General features: G+C 41.2%; 2 protein-coding genes across 21 annotated transcripts in view; one reads left to right on the top strand and one right to left on the bottom strand.

The window, feature by feature from the left end:
* Positions 1-18813, bottom strand: part of LOC138181818 (protein turtle) — a 156890-nt gene extending 138077 nt beyond the window's left edge. For 19 of the 20 annotated variants that reach the window (XR_011173610.1, XR_011173611.1, XM_069117087.1 and 16 more), the window contains exon 1: positions 18316-18813. The gene's annotated coding sequence lies outside the window, so the exon portion shown is untranslated. Of the gene's footprint in view, positions 1-11028; positions 11066-18315 lie in introns of those variants that run through there. The other variant, XM_069117082.1, reaches the window with a different exon arrangement.
* The window catches only part of RpL40 (ribosomal protein L40), a 145533-nt gene that overhangs the window by 110142 nt on the left and 15087 nt on the right, over positions 1-20304 (top strand). The window lies entirely within an intron of this gene.

Below are 20304 nucleotides of genomic sequence, written 5' to 3'. Positions count from 1 at the left end.
TTTCAACATTGTATTTACATGCAAAGAAACGGAAGTCGGCAAAGAAATTACTTAAAGTAGCCATCAGGTAAAAGATACTCATATCTAGTTTAGTTATCTAATTTACCTGTCAGCTCTTACCCATTTACCCTTCCCAACATTTACCAAAATTAATGCGAATCTACTATATTGAATCTGTATCTAACTAATACCTACTATAATTTGACTCTTACGACGGTAAGAATGAAACAACAAGCCTACACCGAATCAACGATAACGAATGACTCGCAGATTTGGCGTTACCCGTTTTGCATAGATACATACGTTGCAATATATGCGGAAGATGATACATAGCTATGAATATACGCGCACCAACAAATTAACAAACATCGGTTTATCTACTTCTCTATCGACGTCAATCCTTCGTTGTGACACAATAGTATAGACGGTAACAGACCAAGTCGAAAACTAACTGTACAAAAAACAGAAGATGAAATCAAATCGGCGGAACTGAATGTAGGTACTGTACGCGAAAGTAAAGAAACAGTGTTTCAACAGTGTATCGCGTAGTCTGTCAAGGTGCTTTTATAACTCGCCATCACGGTATATGAGTAAACTTAATTAAAATTGGCTGGCACGATCGATCGTTAGCTAGAATGCTTGACATCGCATCCCCGGGCACAGAAACCGCAATCGACGCAGCCACGCGGCCCTATGATTATCTACACACGATGGCTCAGGCTCACGTCGTCTATCGTGCATGAACGTCGTGTACGAAGTCACGAGGAATGCGTCTAAAAGGAGTAGACGTTGGGAAAAATAGAGACAAATAATAGAGATTGCGCGCATCGAAAGTTGAGAATTGCAAACGACCAACTATTATCGGTTTCTGGTCTACTCCGTATGTGCATTGCAGTTTAGTCAAAACCACCTTTTTGCCGCCAGTTCGTTTTTTTCGCTTTTGCTTTTTTTGCGACCAGGTACCGGCCACCGCTTGTTACACCTACGATCGTTCGGCTGCGTTCGAATTAGTGTAGAATCCCATGCGCGGTGCACTTAATTACACCGTTAACGTCGTTTAACTATCGATAGTGCTTATGTCGAAGCACAGTTTCGACATACACAAATATCTAGAATAGTTTCCAAAACACTACGGATTGACGAGATATCGTACCTTAAAGGATCCATTTCAACTAATTTGCGTTTGTTCTAAACGATTTTCCGACAATTGGAATACTCTCGAAATAGCTTAGACAAATACACGATTCTGTCGGTATTATCGGCAACTGTCGATTCCAAGCGAATGCAATAAAGTCTAACGATGGATTCGCCGTCTTCGAACGATGGCTCTTCTTGTTCATCGAACCCTCGTACTTTTTCCCTTTAACGATCACGCGGCGAGTCGTTGAATGTCGACTGTCCAGGCTGCCGTTCACGAGTTTAGTAGTATCAGAGAAAGAATGCGCGGTCTCCTTCACAGACAATCGGAGACGATTTTACGTTCGATCGTCGATCCTTCCTACTTGATATCTTTTATGAGACAGAGCCAAACGGTCAAGCGAAAAAGGAAGAGCCTGCTGTTGAAAACGCACCTAACGAACAGCACCGAATGAATCGAAAACGTCATGCGGCCTTGTTCGGCATCGATGCGACCGCACGCTTGTAAAAGAGCTCCGAAAACATCATATCATGGGAACGACCGCCTCGGTATTACAGTCGTTCTTCGGTAACTTTATTCGAGAAAGGAAACTCCAATAACTGGTCTGCCTTCGATCGTACTCGAGTGCACAAATCGCAAGAAAGCTATGACTCTGTGGAGCAAAAGATAAGCATTGATGGACGATACTTGGACACTTAAACATGATTTCGATTCGAATTCTGTAATGACATCGAGAAGATTGCGAAGCTAGGGGGGTATCAGGCCTACTTCGAAATCGCGTTCAAAAAGGTCGGTGATCAATGTACAATCCAAGCCACAAACGAACTAGATATGTATTTGCGCTACATTAATTGCAGCTGCTGACGCCGATGCTTCGGTTAATAGGTATTTTCAGACTGATTGTTGGTAATTCCACGGGCATTCCGTTAATTAAAATATGAAGTAACAGCTAGGTCGACATTTATAAATTTAGCTAGGATAGCTAAATGATAGCCCTATCGTGATCCCTCAAGCATTGTGATTCGAGTAAGTGTCCCGCAACTGTTTGCTAATTCGTCGTATTCCATCTCGTGGAAACCTCGATCGAGCCTTGCCGGGAAATATTAACTGCTTTCGTAATTTTCCGATAGATTGTGCGCTACCATGCCGCATCGCGTCACTCTCTGTACCGCGGCGTTCCATGTACCCCGGAAATTCTCTTTAAAACGCTGATTGCTACGTCCTCTGACCAAGTCGCGCAAATGGCGAACAAACGCTGCTTCCATTGATGCGATAACCTCAACTGCTTTAATAACTACCGACATAACGTAACAGAGAGAATGTCGGCCCAACGTTTGTACCAGTAAAAAGGTGAAAAGGTAATAACGGCTAATATACGATAGGTACTTGATCCATCACTCCACATATGTTGATCCGCGACCTTATGGCATAAATCTGATATTCGTTTGGGCGTGAAATTTATTGATAGCTTGGTTTAGTTTTGCGTTCCTATCGCCTCGCATATACGTAAAACGTATAAACGTAGTTACAAACTTTTATGTTACGCGTATTAAATTATAAGGGGAGAACTTTGTCTAATGCACAACAACCACACACGAAGGATAATATTCCAGGACCAATTTGGAAACATTCTTCGTATCGACAACTGGACACGTTTAGATGAGATATTAAGCGAATATAGCCAACATAGTAAGAATTATTTATACATCGCAATCTATGTGTGTATTTCAATCAACTCCGTTGGGAATGTCTGTTGGAAATTCCTGGTATAAATTGGGAGGTAACGGGTAGTGACAGAGAATGGAGAAGAAGATAGATTAGAAAATGGGAGAAACAAGAGACAACGAACGCGATTAGAGACACTGTTCTAATACATCGACGAATTGGTTTGCCGTTGTAATCGAAGCCAAAGATGGCTGTGTATATGTACGCGGACAATACCGGGAAAGGAGTTAAAGACGAATGACAGGATGGCTTCCCTTTATTCCTGATCCCGGAGAACACGGAACCGCGGCTTCGATCGGCCATTACTTAGAACTCGATTTATTGCCAGCGAATAACGCGCTGGCGCTGCTCACAGCTGTGCTACGGATAATGCAGGTACAGGTGCAGCGAGAGGATGGCTTCCAGGACACACGAATTTATAACGGCTGGCTTGTGTACGCGTCCGACCTTGCTCGGATCGTCGCGTCGTTGGGAAACGAGACCGTGCTTTTCCCGGTATTTTCTTTTTTCTCTCTCCTCACATCCTATCACACGGTTCGTTGCCTGTCCGCCACGAAAATCCCTCTAGGGAAAGATTTACAGACTCGTAAATCGTTCCCGATCTGCTCGGAAATGATGTTCGATCTCGTTCCGAGAAAGAGACAAAGACAGCTCGGATTATATATCGACAAGCCGAACAAAGTCTATTTTATATTCCAGTCAAAATCGTGTGATTCCTAATGAAATAATTTTCCTGATATACACGCATAAGCGCGCGGAACAATTCTTCCGGAAGAATTTCTTTCGGAAAAACGTTTTAAACGTTGCCCCGGTTCGAGTAGGCAGGCGACTCGGTTGACTTAGTAACAATAAAAAACAAGATTCATTTCTTCAGCCGTATATTCGTCGAGGAAGGTCCTACGTTCACGACATTCCCATGTGCAAGGATTTACGGAGAAACTGGCTTTTCAAAGAATAATCCGCAGGATGCGGAGAAAACTTCAAAATTGGTCTTCAAAGTACGGGAACTGGGACCGTGATAAATCGGTCGAAAAGGATATTTGCTGAGGTTCCTGCAAATACCGAATCCTACCTTTGTTGGTCTCACGAGGGTCATAAGTTTCGGTAGCCCAATATCTTTTCAGCTGTTACGACACCTATAAAGGTAGTCATTATGCGCGTGGAATACGTAAAACATCGATAAATCAAAAAACAATATGACAAACACGTTCCAAGAAAGCGGACGAATCTTCATCCAAGGATCGAATTCGGCCAGTTTGCGAAGCCAACACATTTAATCGATATCTCTTTTTCGATTAACTTGAGGAATATCACATACCATCGTCTATAGATACAACTCATTTACACAAACGTACGGATGTACAGAATCGTAACAGAGACTTAAGGTTACGCACGACATGCGCCAGCAACGTCCAGCAACCAAGTATGTATGTAGAGTACCTCTAGGTATTCGTGGCACTGCTCTTCGAACACTGGTTCACCTTGGATGTGTCTCGACTCCGACTCGCTTCGCATACGACTCGTCGCAGTCAGTTTGATAATCGTACGAAAAAAGGATAATTCGATCGTGTATTACTTATGAAAAAACTGCCTAATAGCTAGGTATCAATTGATTTTATTCGATCTTGAGATGAAAACCTCGACAAAGATATTCTACGCTGATAGCTCGTTCAAGAGTATTCTTTTCTACGCAGAGACATTAAGTTACACCACTATTCGATCGACCACGCTACAATGACTGTCCGTTTTTCCAACCTTAACGGGATGCCGGTGCGAAACATTTAGAATCTAGTACGTGAAACCCTCGATGACAAGCCAATTTTCGCTTGTCACAGAGCAAAAAACGCAGTAAATACGAGGAGGCAGAAGGTTAGACCACACACGATAAAAGCACAAAGAACCGCTGCCAAAACGCGTAATACAATCTATGAAATCTCTATCTATCGACCGTTAACCACCAACAATTGCGTTCTAGTAAGAAAAGACGTGTACGCTGTTTAGGAAAAACCTTGTCAAATGTTTAGATTATAAAGTATGTCTTCAGAAGAAATCTTAATTTCACTTTTAATAGGGTGGTCTGCTATTTCGGTTAGGGGCAATATTTAAAGTCAAAAGGAAGAAAGAAAAATAGGCGAAACATCGCGTTGCTCGCAACACCGTGCAATACCGTACAATTGATTCATTAACTACATTCACAGCATCCACACAATGTTTAAGTGACGGTCTTTGCAAAGGCATTCAAGCGTGAAGACAGCTTCCTTCCTTCCGGTCCAAACTCTGCAACCGGGTTCAGCAATTCTACAAAGTTAGTTTCGACTGCTCTGACCACGAGTGCCCATCACAGTCGCGTTCGAATGTTCCTTTAACACCAGGGTTACGACTGCTGCTGTTACAACGTGGAGTTAGCCGACCGCGATCGTTACAGGTAATAATATGGCATCTACAAGCCAGGTAGATGTAGTTTTGCCCGGTGGATACTACTTCCAAGTTTGCACGATTTTTAAAAACCGGTTCCCGTCAGAAATTCCGAAACGATCCTTCTTAAGGGGACACTCAGACTCGAAGGTGCCTACCTCTCGTTCTTGCGAAACGTTCTAACTGTGTTTTACGATTCGACGAGTTTCGATGAAATTTCCGTATTCATCTACGCGTCAAAATTACGTTCCAATCTTATTTTTTTAATTGTATCAATACAAACGCAGTGATACGTTTTCATTTGACAATTATTATTGAAAATGAAGACCTCCCTGTTCTTTCATTCACAACTCGTTGGGTCGTAACTGTCTTTCGATAAAATTGCAATTGATATAAATAACTTTGCGATACAATGTACAACGTAGTTCTACTTACAAACACTACTTGAAAGTGTACACAGTTTTTAAGAAACTGGTTTTATGGAAACAACTTGAAACAACCCCGGCCATGATAACATTCCGGTGTTAAAGTACGTTTCTTTTGTACTCACGAAACTCTATAAAAACTTTTAGCCATTTCAAGAAGTTAGTTTTGAGTACTGCGCAAACCACCATCTCACACGGACCTTGCATACCTACGCATTATTCTAGCTTGAAAGTTCCGACTTACGTACAACGACAGTACTTGATCCACGTATCACGTATACGACCAGGACGTGTTAGAAAAATGTTTAAACTTGAAGAAGACGTAAAGATCGACCGTGTAACGATATCATAATGCAATGATAAAGTTAACGAGTAACAGACGACCATCCATTTAACGATATTATGGCTGAAATTCTCGTCAAGAACAATCCTTCAACTGGTAGGAGGTCGCAACCGCGCCCTGAGGAAGCGAGCTGATCATTCGGGAAAGTGAACAAACCACGTTCCATCCCTACCACCATCACGGAACCAAGGTTCTCCCTTTGCTTCATGCCCATCTGCGTGGTTCTGATCCTACCATCCGTGGTCCACGATTCCTCCAATCCGCCCAACATCTTCTCTCGGCTCAGCCGCATCTTTTTCTTCGCCTGCCACTCGCTCGCTTCATCGACCAACAACGTTTCTTAGTCTAGTATGATCATGACCGATGTCTCTTCCGTTTTTTCATACTGTTTCCGCCTTTTCCGCTGCGCTAATAACTACTTAGATGAGAGGAATTCCACAAGAAAGTCACGGAGAAAAATCGGGTCGTGTATATGAGAACAGTTTAGGCGAAACCAGTGCTGTCGAGTATCGGCCAGACCGGTATCCAGCCTGTGAGTAATCCTACAGGCGTGCTCCTATGTTTACAAACACGGGCAAGTTGAAGGAACCATGAATGACCAATGCATGAAAACGCCTTGATTCAACGTACTAATCAACCTCCTTGCCTTGAGTCGTGTTTCGTAATGCGAGATTGCGTTATACCGATCTAGTTTTCCGCGTTCCAGCGCGTTTATCAACGTGACTATCGATGATCGCCTATACGCGACTAAATTTTACTATTTGAAACACTGTTCAACGATAACGGTGCCAATGCCATTCGGTACTTCTTCGTACGAATGTATTCTTGTTTCTATCACGGCTAAAGGTATTTTCAGCCATGGAAAACACAATTTCATTAAACTTCTTCGTGAAGAGATAACGTTTGACGAGCGCGTTCTGCCCGAGGCATGCATTTAATCCCGAGCACAAAGCTCACCCGTCGTATAATTAAAATGTTTCATTCAGCTACATAATTACTATCGAACACCAAAGATAGTGCCGCGTTGGTTCGGTACAACGAATTCAAGAGTAGCCGGAAAATACTCAACGTTCGTACACTCACGCGGCAAAATTCCAGCAAAATATCCAACTTTGATACTGAGTGGAAGAGAAGACGAGGGGAACGATAGGAAGAAGGAAACCGAGGACGAGAATAAGAGTGAGCAGGAGAGAAGAGGAGAAAAGGGAGAGGGTACAAGAGTAGCAGATGGAGAAAGGGAATAGAGCTCGTTTCGTCCGTTCCTCTCGTATAGTTGGAACGAACTTACTTTGATCCGTTGATCTCGAGATTAACAGATGCCCCAAGGGTTGAGGGCAAGGTGGCGGTAGAGGAGAAGCATGTAACACACGCGGATAGCTTCTACTCAAAGTCGCTTCCTGAAATAATTTCGATTTAGATCTGACGATGCCACGTCACCATATGTTTCCGTCAAACTTTGTGCTATTGCGCTCGAATCGAAACTCTCTTCGTAAAGGTCTAACGGTAAACATGGTCGGACGTCAAGAAGAAAAGACCGTAAATAGAAAATTCATTTTTGCTCGGCGAACATTCACGAACGCGAATTGTATTTCGCAGAAAAGTATTTAAATACATGGTGTAGTCACGGAACATCAGAGTCATCGATCAATAATACTAGCTCGTATTCTACTCTATTCTTGCGTGGACGATACGAATTCGCTTTAATCCGATGATCTCGAGATTAACGGATGCCCCAAGGGTCACTAGTAAATTCCTGTATCAGGAACGCCAAAGAGCAAGGAATGCAATACGGCAAAGACTACGATGTTGATCGTCAGCCCGAAGTTTCCTTGGAAAATGAGGGAAATGTCAACGTACTCGCACGATCTCGAACGAATACCAATGGAAACGCCGATCGTCCGCCAGGTCGCTAATTAATTGGAAGCACGTTGAAGTATTTCATCGATCTTCGAGATACAAGTCACTTGTCTCATTACTCGAGTATCTAACACCTAAAATGGAATCTTTTCCTCTAAAATTATGGATAGTATCGTCCCGTAGGATTCAAATCGGTCGAACGATCTCGAAGAATTTGATTCAGGTAAAACCACATCCTCGGTGTCTAAAGTAGCGGCTGCTGCCCTACAGGTATTTGACACTTGGTCGGGAAGATACAAACGATACGCACGAAAACGAAGACTCCTTGTGGGAAAATCAACCTTTTGAACAAAGTCGAGAAAGAAGGAGTACCACGATGCGAAGATAACGTTCTTCACTTACAGAACACGCGGAACTTGAACTCATTTCTGACGTTGAAAATTCACTTTATTTACACATAATATAGAGAATGTAATATGAAAAAATAATTACCTGTTGGCGCAATTCAGGCTGAGAAATTAATTTATCAATTATTATGAGAGCAGAACCGATTGTATCATCTTTGAAATTTATAAATATTAGATAATCGTAACAGGTGCGTTATAATTTATAATTAGATAGATATTTTCCCAAAAGCTTCAAAGCGAATACACTGCGCTAAATCACGCGTTTACGTCGATGCAAACGCTCGAAGCAATAAGAAAAGAGAAGTAAAACGGGTTGTTGCGTAGTTGCCATGGAACGCATTTTTTGAATAGTGAAAAGTTGAGATGCAGAAAAGTTTTTAGCAGTTGAAACTCCGAATCCCCGACCCACAAATTGCTATCCATTCAGGATTATTTGAAATTCGAAGAAACTTTTGCCTCAAGTGGTTTTCTTCCTTGAGTGTCGCAAGCGACTTCAATCAAGTCGAGTCTTTCCGATTCGTTTCTCATGCTATTCGTATTCTCTTTCTTCTTTCTTTCTCCTCTCTTCCGATTTTGTCTCGGCATGTAACATATTCATCGAATATATTCATCTACTGGCCCTCATCTTTCTCCATTGACACGTTCGACCAAATCACGAACGCTTATTACACTGTTTTGCTGCTTGCATTTTTCCCTCCGTCGCGTTTCAACGAGAACGTAACAAGATATCTTCAAACCGGTACTCCGAGCACACGAATCACACGTGAATAAGGACCAATGACGACGTGATCGTATTGAATTCCATAAAATTAGTAGAAGTCAGAGTGCATACCCTGAATGCCTGCAATTGCGGAAAAATGTCTAGTCACGTTTGCACGCGTCGAACGGAATATACTCTTCATCTTGCTTCAGGCGAAATAAGAAACTTGAATTAAAGGTATTTCATGTCTGGAGATACGCGACTACCGACGTATAACCGATACGTTTGTAAAGATACTAGGACTCGATTTCAAGATTCTATTCATGCTCACATAGAACGGTACACTTTGTATCGCGACACGGATTGTAAACTAAGTGTTACTGTATTACGAGGTTTCAATTGACATCTGCCTTAGATAGTAATATCGATATTTGGTTCCGTGACGACGAACTACATGCCACGTATATATGTACATATATAGCATAATATCAACCAACAAGACATCTAACATTTGCTTATAATCTGTTCCTTCGAGCACGTAAGGAAGTCCGAAACCAGCTGCAATCTTATTAGCCGAGTAAAATGATTTGCATTTTGTATCATGAATTACCAGAATCGATCAAGTGTTGGCAACAGTGTATCTTTCTTCTCAGATTTTACGAGCCTCGGCTCATTTTTTATTGCGAGGTAAACCTGCTGCATCTTTTCGATCTACGACGGTAGCTCATTTTTTCCCACGAATCATCATCAGTATCCAGAACGCGTAGTTACACGCTGCTATGCTACATCATCCTTTAACACCATTTAAGTGCCGTTTAAACGTTTTCTTTTTTTGTTTCTTAACGTCGTTGTTTCTTACGTGTCGTTCTTGGATTTTCCATACCGGAGATTACCTTAGATTTTCCATTCGTGTTTATATCTTCTTGCTTCTTCTACTCGCATATTTGAGTAAACCATCCATGAATGATATATTCCCATCGAACGGAACATCGTGTCCTTACATACGATCCTCCAATCCCACATCTAACTTTAACTATCAATTCTGTGCTTTGAGCTACCTTCCTTAACAAAGAATTCGGTTACACAACGAAACAAATTAAAATTAATATCGCTAATGCTATGGAACAAAACTGCGTAATATTTGTAACCTTCAGCAATTTGTAACTCATTTACCCGAACGAAGAGTTTAATTTGGTTGAGCTATTAACCGTAATACAATCTTGTTGAAATAACGAGAGAGAGAGGGGGGGAGGGAAAGAAGCAACTCGCCCAAAAATACAAATCTATACACAGTATATTGTCGACAAATCCATACTGTTGACTTGATAGAATATCCCGATTCATCACTGAACGCAATTGGTTTGTCGAATATACGAAAATTATGCGTTCCGTACGATAAAACAAGCTCAATCAAAACGATGATAATCACCGATTACAATGCACTAATTACCCCACATCCTGACGGTATCAATGAAACCTTGATTACGATACATTATATCATATGCAACTAATAATGTCGTTTTAAAGTCTAACATGCAATTCACACGATGAATGCGATGACGGTAATAATTGGTGCTTAATATACGTACATTTGGATTTTTCGGCTGTGGTACGGTAAGTGCATCGAATTACATTAGCAACATATATTAGCAAAGTTGATTATACAGCTTGCGATTTTCCCTTCGCTATTCACACACAATAAAGGATCTGTTGTTGTAGTCAGCGGTGCTATGTAACACGAACGGAGTTAGGGTACAGGCTGTAAAGTCCCGAGAGTCGACTTTGGAGAAAACCCGCGTGAAAAAGAAGCCGAGAGAAGATCGAAGAAGGACAATGGATGATAAAGGAAAGCATAGAATAGAAAATCGCAAGTTAGAGAAAGGGGAGAAAAGGGAAAGACAAGGGGAAGAAGAAGGAGATGAAAAAGACTCGAAAGATTTCTGTTATTTGACGTAATGATCCTTATGGAATGCGACGAACGCAGCCGAGAGAATATTTTCTTGCCAAGGCAATCTTACCTGACTCCACTTCACCCTGTCTCTCAAAACACTCCTTGCCTTATTTTCTTCCTCTTCCGAATCCTGTCATCGATCTAAGAAGAATCCAACAAAATACCATCTTCGAAGCAGTTTCCTTTAAATCTCTACGCTAATTTCAGAAACGATAGAACGTCCAGTTATCCAGCGGATATTAGAATTTCACGAATGAATGCTACTTGCTGATTAAAAATACCGAACAGATTTTTAAATGACACGGACGTTTGGATCGAGAGAAACAAAAACTTTAAAGGAATCATATTTGGAAATATATGTAGATGCAAGAAGTAAGCATAAACTGTTAAAATATCCCTCAATCGAAAAGAGTGCCGTCGTCGAGTTTCCTAGTAAAGAAAATACACTGCCACGTACTTTCCAATATTGCCTGAGAAAAATACTTCACCTAACCAAATTACTCACCACCAAAACCTACCATCGTTTTCCGATAAATGCGGAGGAACCCTCGCATCGAAAGTCTACCGCGTAAAAAGAGAGAAACAGGAAGAAACAGACATTGGCTTCTTTTAATCGAGAAAAGTGCTGCACAAGATAATTTATGAAAAAAGAGAAGGAAAAAGATATTTTAAATTCCTGCAATTGCGAAAAATAATGGTTAACGTAACGTTTGATTGTAAATATACGTAACGTTGGAAACTATTATTTTTTACGCGTTATATCGCACGATTCATCATGAGGAAAACTCTTGTAACTAAAAATTGTAATCACGCTCTGCAATGTGTGATTAATTCATCGGAGCAATTTCACACAGTATATACAGGTAAATTGTATTCATGAAATACCATCATGTCGGCATAACATAACGTTGAAAAGATTCTTTGGGAATCTCTTCTGAGAAACTCTATTATCATGTACGTATATGCCTAAACGAAACGTAAAAGATTAATAGAAATAAACGATCGTGGTATGCATGCTACCTTTTGCAATGAAAACATAAGATCGCTGGACGACAAGAGCAAGCAACTCCTTCACGAAACGGTAGCAGTGGGGCACCGGAAAAGTTTTGACAGGAATTATCGATGAGTTTCCACAAAGTAGAAAAATCAAACGAAAGGGTTAAGACCTGTCGTTTTTCCCAAGGCTCGGCCAATCACGTAAAGTGCTTACCTATCTGCGTGCTTACTTTACCTATGTATACTTTTACTCGCGCGAATATTACGCATATACACGATCGCACGATCTCGCGCACAAACTGTGCATGTGCATACGGTACACACGCACGTGTACTCCTGCAAATATTTACGTGCGTGATACGTACAATATAAGCGGGTAGGCAGGTATCTCGATCCGAACCTCCATTATCGAACGAAAGAGACTCGTGAAGAGAGAACAAGCGAAAGTAGAAGAGAAGGCTGAAAACCACCCTCCACACCGACTATCCGGCCTTCGGCGAAGAATCAATGCGACCACCTCCCTATACCCTGCATCACCACCCACGCTTTCCTTCCTTCTTCTCTTTGTTACTATCTCTCACTGCCTCGTAACACAAAGAATAAAATACGATATAAAAAAGGGGCTGTGGTCCGTACGATTTACACATCGACCAAGTTCCATTCTTAATTTAAGAATCCAATTTGCATTGTGAATAGTCAAGCGAACGACCTACAATCGAAATATCGCTAAGTATCGGAATATATCGGCGATCGTCAAACGAAATAAGAAGAAACTAAACCAAACTGTAAAGAAGATTTTTTACCGAAAAAGTTGTATGTACAGGGGATATTTGTAAGCCAGTAGAGCGAGCAAGAAGAGAACTTTCCCGTTCGAAAGAAATACGTTATAAGATTTGCACAACTTTCTTGTAAACGCGATTATTCAAATTTCAGGTTTTACGGTCTTTTGGAAGGCTATACTGATAACACTCGCGGCGACACGACAGGAAACGACGTAAGCTCGAAAAATCGCGGATAATCATATCCTGCGGTAGCGCGGAAACCGATGGTTGGAAAGCGACAGAAAACGATTGGAAGACTCTATTGAGTCGCGCGCAAACCGAATGATATTTTGACCTCGAAAAAGGGGCACAGGGAAGAATCCAAAATCAGACGACGCGATGGGAGCGAGCAAGTGGAAGGGCTTACGTGACTGCAATGTGCAAAATTGTCCTTGGAAGGAAATATCAGATCGACAGTCGTGCATTATCCACGACACAGTGGAGCATATGCAAATTACTAGTTCCAAAGGCAACCGGAGAATTTTCGGTAGCAAACCTCACTCCAATAATATACGACGAAATCTAAACGAGGAAAGAAGAATATAGATATACCTGATGTACCAACGTGTTCTTCGTCAGAGACAAAACAAAATACATGTAACAAGAGCGAGAAATGCAAACATTCAACGAGGACTCTCCTTTGAAGAATCTACGATCATCCAATCATCGATCAATGCAACCGTATAAAGAATACAGGACAACAGTCCATCGAAAAGGACAAACGTTGTGAAATATGAAATGACGCTGAAAATAACGAGAGAATATCTCGGATTTCTTGAGCCGTTTCCTTCGAGGACTTGTCCACTATCCACGAGCAAGATTCCTGCTTGTGACAGTACACCTTTTCCTCTTCTTTCTCTCCTTCCCTGTATGTTTCTCCCAGAGGACAAGTCATCGATATCCCATTGATATGTAAATTCCGAGTTTCCATCCAATGAGCGAGCAACATCCTCTAAAACCTTCCCCTTTGCTTCCTTCGTTTTTTCTCCATTTTCCATAACGCAAAGAATGCTACTTCGTCGCGAGACTAAGATTATTACGATGTTATTACAGTCAGAAGACGTTGGATATATCTTCCGGAGTGAAGCGGAATTCCATGTAAATGGAAGTCATTCCATAGCGGTGCTTAACTCTCGTACAGGTATAATGCCATTAGTTACAAATGAAATAAACACATCCTTGAACGAAAAGCTCAAGATCATGCGAACGTTGTTGGAAGAAACTATGCGTCTTTTAACTACTAACGCTGTTTGACAAAGACCAGAAAATGGCATATGTAGATTGGTTGAATGAAAATTCTCATACGATAATCGAAGATAAATAGCGTTGTTCGGCAATGGAACGAAGAACGAACGGATTTATTCCCGGAAACAAGACCCAAGGCCGTTTCAATTTAGAGCAAAGTCGTTAAATCGAGCAGGTGCGCGAAGAGAAAGGGGGTCGCAAGACGGACAGCTCTTTCACCTGTCGCACTGTTTTCGAGTAACGAACGCTCAACCCTCGCCAATTTCCATGTTCCTACCCTTCGCGTCAAGGTAAGGCAAATGCTGGGCCTTCTAGTACAATGAGTTACCAGCCTGTTCTGACCACAAATACGCTGAATATGCATGAAGCCCTTGTCTCTACTATCGGTACGTACGTCCTCGAATTAGGTTTCCCGCAAGTTCTTCGAGTCCTGTTCGCGCTGGTGCTCCAGCCACTCCAGGAGCTCTCTAGTCACCTCTCGTAACCTTCTCGAGGACCATGCTTCGTTGAACCTCCGCCGCGCTTTTCTGCACACGCGTACCCCTTTGGCTATTCTAAACTCGAGAGCTTCTTTGACCGCGAATCGATAAGTCGGAATCGAAACTTCGAACTCTGTGAATAAGAACGACGAAGGAAAGAAACAGGTCAGAGCGAACAAAGAGACGCTCGTGTATACAAAACGAAATGCTTCTTAACGATGTGAAGAGCGTTAAATATAAAACGGAGAGCGGTGACGGTCCTTTACCTTTGTTTTTTAAATAATTTAAATTTTAAATTTGCAGAGGATATAACGGTTGCTCGACTCTCTCCATTTGCAATCAAAGGTCCGTGGAAAAATATAAACTCCCCTTGCTTTCTCACGTACTATGCACAAACACGCAAGTTATCGCGGCATTTCACGGATACGATTACAATCCTGAAATACGCGCGAAGATAATGCGCCAACAGAGTTCTCACGTGTAATAAGATATAATCTGAGTTTCCTGTTGCACAACAAAAAGGAACTTTAACGAATTCCACTTTTCCGGCCGCCTACCTCAGGAAAATAACTCTCTTTCCGTTCTTTTCCTCTAATAATGTGTTTTTCCGTACTGTTATTTTGTTGCCACGACGAATAATAAACCTTAGAGAAGAACACAGACAATTCTACGCTTTTAATTGTTTGCCATTACGGAGTCAGGAATTAAAGTGGATCTTCCAACTGCTCAAACTGTTCCGGAAGGAAGAAAAAAATTGTACGAAATGAAATTCGTTGCTCGATTCTCTTTTAAACGATCTGCACTCTTTTCCCGAAGCTTCGCAATTTAATTCTTCGTCACAGTTTTTTAAAAAGTCACGAGGCACAAGCGGACGACTACGACGATGAAATATACATATACATACATATGTATATACATTACACATATATACCTACGTGCACACGAAGGGAACAAAACTGAGATACGATCGAGCACGAGAAGAAAAGATTTTCGTCTTCTCGCGTGCGAATTCCGTTTCACGATGGCGTGCACCGTTTTTAAAAAGAAAGAAGCAAAAATGAAAAATATTTCACTTCCCGCAGTTGCTTTTATTTTCAACGTCACGCGCCGTCTTTCCCTTACCCGCAAACAATGCATTTATCGACAATCGAAAGAATTTTCGTCTCGTTAAAAAATAATTTTCTCTTTCTCTCTCTCTTTTTCTCTCATATACACACGCATGTACGCACGCGCGCGTATTCTCGCATCCAAATCTTTAAAAGTTGATCGTGCTCAATGTATATGTACATATTTATAGGAAATACCGGTCTCGCTCGATACCGACTCGCGGCCCTTTGCATTCGAAACAAATACATGTACACGTGTGCAGGATCCACGAACGTAAAACCAATATCGGCGCGGTGTGGTTATCTACATATTGCAGATATAGCAATATTCTATAAATAATCTGTACAACTGAGATGGGGAACACGGCAGAGAGTTGAAACTATTCACCGTCCTACGTGAAAAAGATCTGCCTACTTTTTCATCCACAAATTTCATCTTTTCATAAAGTGCGAAGATAAAATTATTGTAACACATTGGTGTGTACGCAAGGCAAATGTAAATAAAATACGGGCGTTTCCAGCCACCTGTATTTTAAGATATAAAAACTTTTGTGAATTAAACGAGATACGTGTTTGTATGGTACTATTATTTTTTATAAGCCCACTTTCGTCAGGGTCATCTAACTACGATGAGTTGTAATATTAACAGCGTTAAAATTCCCAAATTCAAATCCTCGTTTAGTAAGAAAACTTAGAAGTTATTACATGCACTTGCGTAAATATGTATGTATAGGACCGTAGTAGAAAAATATAAACGACGAAGGGAGACAAAGGAATTTCTCGTCGACGCTATCAAGAAATAGAAAGAGAATTCACAAGTTACCAGTCCAGTTCCTTACTGTAATGTATCGATGTGACTTATTTTTCGACATGCACGACAAACATCCCCGAAATTCAGAAAATTCCTGTATTCTCGCGCCACAGACGCCTGCATGTTTTAAATCTGAAAACAAAACAATCTCGAGAAAACGGATTCAAGCCTCGTTGTAGTACGAGCTAAGGTCGAAAACAAGGTTTGATGAACTGCCAGGAAACGGGCAGATAGATTCTACAAGTTTAAGTTTCGCATCTCAATGAAATCAACAGATCAACCGTATCGGCGTAATCAATTGATCGTAACGTTTCTTATAAAGCTTCTTTTCGAGCAATTCGTTAATCTAATTGTCACCATACGACAATTATCACCCGTGCCGGAGGCTTAATGATCGAATAAAGTTCGATTGGTAGCCGCGAAAAACCAAATATTGACATACCATATTGAATTAGACGACGACGATGGTTTTTCAGAGATGGAGGAGAAAGCTGTTCGATGATGTGTTAGCTTATCGGGAATCCAGCGTAAAAAATTACATAGATTCGAACGACACATGATATTCGAGAAACGAAAACTCATCTTCGAGATTGGGTTGCGAAATGCAGCATTCAAGGACGGTTCGCGGGAAAATATATATAACTGTAAGCGTATCGACGACAAGGATAACGTGGTTACGGCTAGAATATATATTATTATCTGTACAGGTACGCGTTGTATCTACCTACCAGATATGTACATATTTAACGCTTCGAATTATTAGCAAATGCGATAACGTTGGACGGCTCAACCGCAAAACATAGCAATGGCAAGCAGACGGAATAAAGCAGAAGTTATAAAATAATTATTCTGCTCGCAATATTTTTTCGAGCGAAAGATTAAATGGCATCAGAAAGCAAGAAGAAGCATAAAGTAAAGTCATCGATATTGACCTATCAAAGTAGCAGCGGCAAACGTCATCAGTGCTGAATAATGTCGATTTAATGTCGAATAATGCCGTCGTCGTCGCTATTCCGGAACTGACAGGAAACAGTGGCTGTTTCAATCAACTCAGCCTTGGCAAATTTCCTGCGAATAGTTGCAATTTGCAATTAAGATATAGGCGCATCGCAGCGATAGCTTTCCCCCTAATAGACATTATCATCGACGGCCGCTACCACGCTATAATAACTGCGCATAATGCGTCACAAATTAATGATTCAGAGAACGATGATTGAGCGATTGAAGACGAGCGAGCGAATAGAAACATATTAATTAAAAGTAATCTTTCTTAGATCCTTTACCGGGAATCGATAGCAGTTAACATCGACGATGGCGATTGTACGCATTCGTCCTGGTCCGTATCGTTTCGTTTTGCATCGTCGCGTCACGAGGCATGACAAATGTCAACGCGGAAGCGTTGACGTTGAGAAACGTCTCGAGTGAAATGCTTTCGAGGTCGGCAAATATTTACGACTTCTGTGAGTACAGATTCTACATCGAATGGTAAGCTTGCAGTTCCTTGATTTTTGACAAATGTACTTATATTTGCTTCTTGGTAAATAACCGCCGTGTACAAAGACACGACAATATCCGGTACCAGATGCCGGAAACCTCTTAATGTTTGATCTTGCATATACGTTCGTCAAATTTTCATATCAACACGATGATGCTATTTCCAAAATCATTAACACAGCGGACGTGGCGCAGTTTCCCCGTTCACGGTCGCGTAATACGAAACTCGTCAAGAGGTTAGATTTCTAATCTTGTCCCGTTAGCATGTTAAACCAATGTGGAATAAACAAAACATTGCTGTACGTAATATGAGAAATGAGACGCAGAACCCGAATAACAAACGAAGAAAAGATAATAAATGATGCTATTAGAACGGCAATAGATAAAAGAAGAAGCACTTACCAAAAAAGATGAACACTGTGGAGAAGGAACGATCTGCCGTAGAGCCGATTTCGCAGGATGCAGAAGAAAAATCCTCAAAAAAGCAACAAAAGGGGCACTGGATAAACAAGAGCTCGCGGAACACAAAAGGTTCAGTCACAATAAAAGCACGTAACGACACCCGGCGGCGGTCGAAAGATTCGTAGAGTCGCACCGCTCGACTTGACTGCCGGAAAAAAACAACGGCGTCGCGAACTTGACGCGCAATCTCTGGCGCGACGCTTAACGACACTAATATATGAAGGGACAAAGAAGGGAACGGAACTGAAAACGACTCGATCACCGTGTTCACGCAACGGAATCTGTTCGCAGACAGCAAGGGAGGTCAACACGAGAGGAAAGAAGAAACGAGAGAAAGAGGAACGGACGGCGAAAAGTAATGTGGGCACGCGGTCTGCGGACGAGTTTCGGAGCTTCGAAAGTAACAACACGTAAACGGAGCAGTTTCCCGTACGAGGCTCTGCCGGGTACTGGGGGTTCGAGCCGGGCTATCGAACGCACCTCCGCGCGTTGACCAATAGGCGCCATCGCCGCGTTCCACTCAGCCAATCAACGATAGCAACACCGGCACCGTCTACACACGCCGGGTCCGAACCGCCGTAATCAAAATCTTTAGGTGACGTTGCTTTCATTATATTTATATATTAATCCCTAAATTATTTTTCTTTTCATGTTAATACATTTACTACTTATGGTGCTGCTTATCGATCGATTCTAATATATCGAATAAACGCGAATAGATCTTCGGTAATGACACAATCATCAACTGTGACTTTACGGTCGAAAGCAAAGAATTTTTAGCCTAAAATCGATTGCTTTCATTTTAAAAAGAATTCTTGACGAAGAAGCTATATGAATTATTGTTCGCTCCTCTTCTTTTCCTTATCATGATTAACTGTCTGTTTTTGAAAACGCCTATTTAACACCGAACTATACTCTGCAAAATTGCGATGGAACGAGAAATACAATAACGGTACGTGCAACGTATGCAGCTACGATACGATCCCTTGGGCAATAACCGAGATGGGATTGCTCTAACGCATATTAACGCTTCTAATTTATGCGAGTCCATCGACCGTGCGAGATCGCTCAAACCCTGCTCACTATTCAACCATAGTATCGCGGTTGGCCACTCCGTGCAAACTGCCAAGCGTGTCACTGTGAACGCGTTGATCAATGACTATAAAGGCGTAGAGAGAGCCCTTATATGTAAAAACCTTAACTTAACTCAGATTTTCATCGGTATAAACTAAATAATTTTTCGTGAATTGGTACAATTTGAAACTTTCGATGGCGTCTCTCCCGTCGCTCGTTGTAACTTGTGAATCATTACATTTGCTCAAACGATAATCGTGCTTTCGAATAAATCTTGACACGACAGAACAATAATCTATTAACAATGTCCCCTTAATTATACTTATATAATAACACTTCTCAGAATATCAATCAAATTAACAGTATAGTGTTAAAACGAGTTGTATCAAACAGATATACTATTAATTAATTAATATCTCAGTTCTCTACACAATTAACACTAATAAGTGGAAGCGACACTCCTTTTAATTGCGTGCAATACGCTCACAATATATAGATAGAATCACAATGATTGCAAACTAAAAAACTTTGTCAAATTAACGACGTATTTCATAATTACTTTTGTAAAATTAGCTCGACCTTTAATTGTAAAAGCTGGATGTGAAACGCGAACAACCATCACTCCAAAGAACCGAACGAAATAACATAGACATAGACTGCCATTCGGAGAAAGCAATTAATTTTCATGAAACGTTTAATCCATGGGCAACAGTGTAAGCATAGTGCAACCTTTCACCAACAAAGATATTATGCTTTAATTAGACAAAAGAGTTTCATTCCTCGATCTAATTTCCATGGAATAACTCTAACGACTATTCCCTCCTGAATAATCGTTTATGGAACTTTTCACACTTT

This window comes from Bombus flavifrons, chromosome 7 (assembly GCF_040668555.2).
Source record: "Bombus flavifrons isolate JBK064 chromosome 7, iyBomFlav1_principal, whole genome shotgun sequence".
Lineage (NCBI taxonomy): Eukaryota > Metazoa > Arthropoda > Insecta > Hymenoptera > Apidae > Bombus > Bombus flavifrons.
This window is presented reverse-complemented; position numbering and strand designations above follow the sequence as displayed.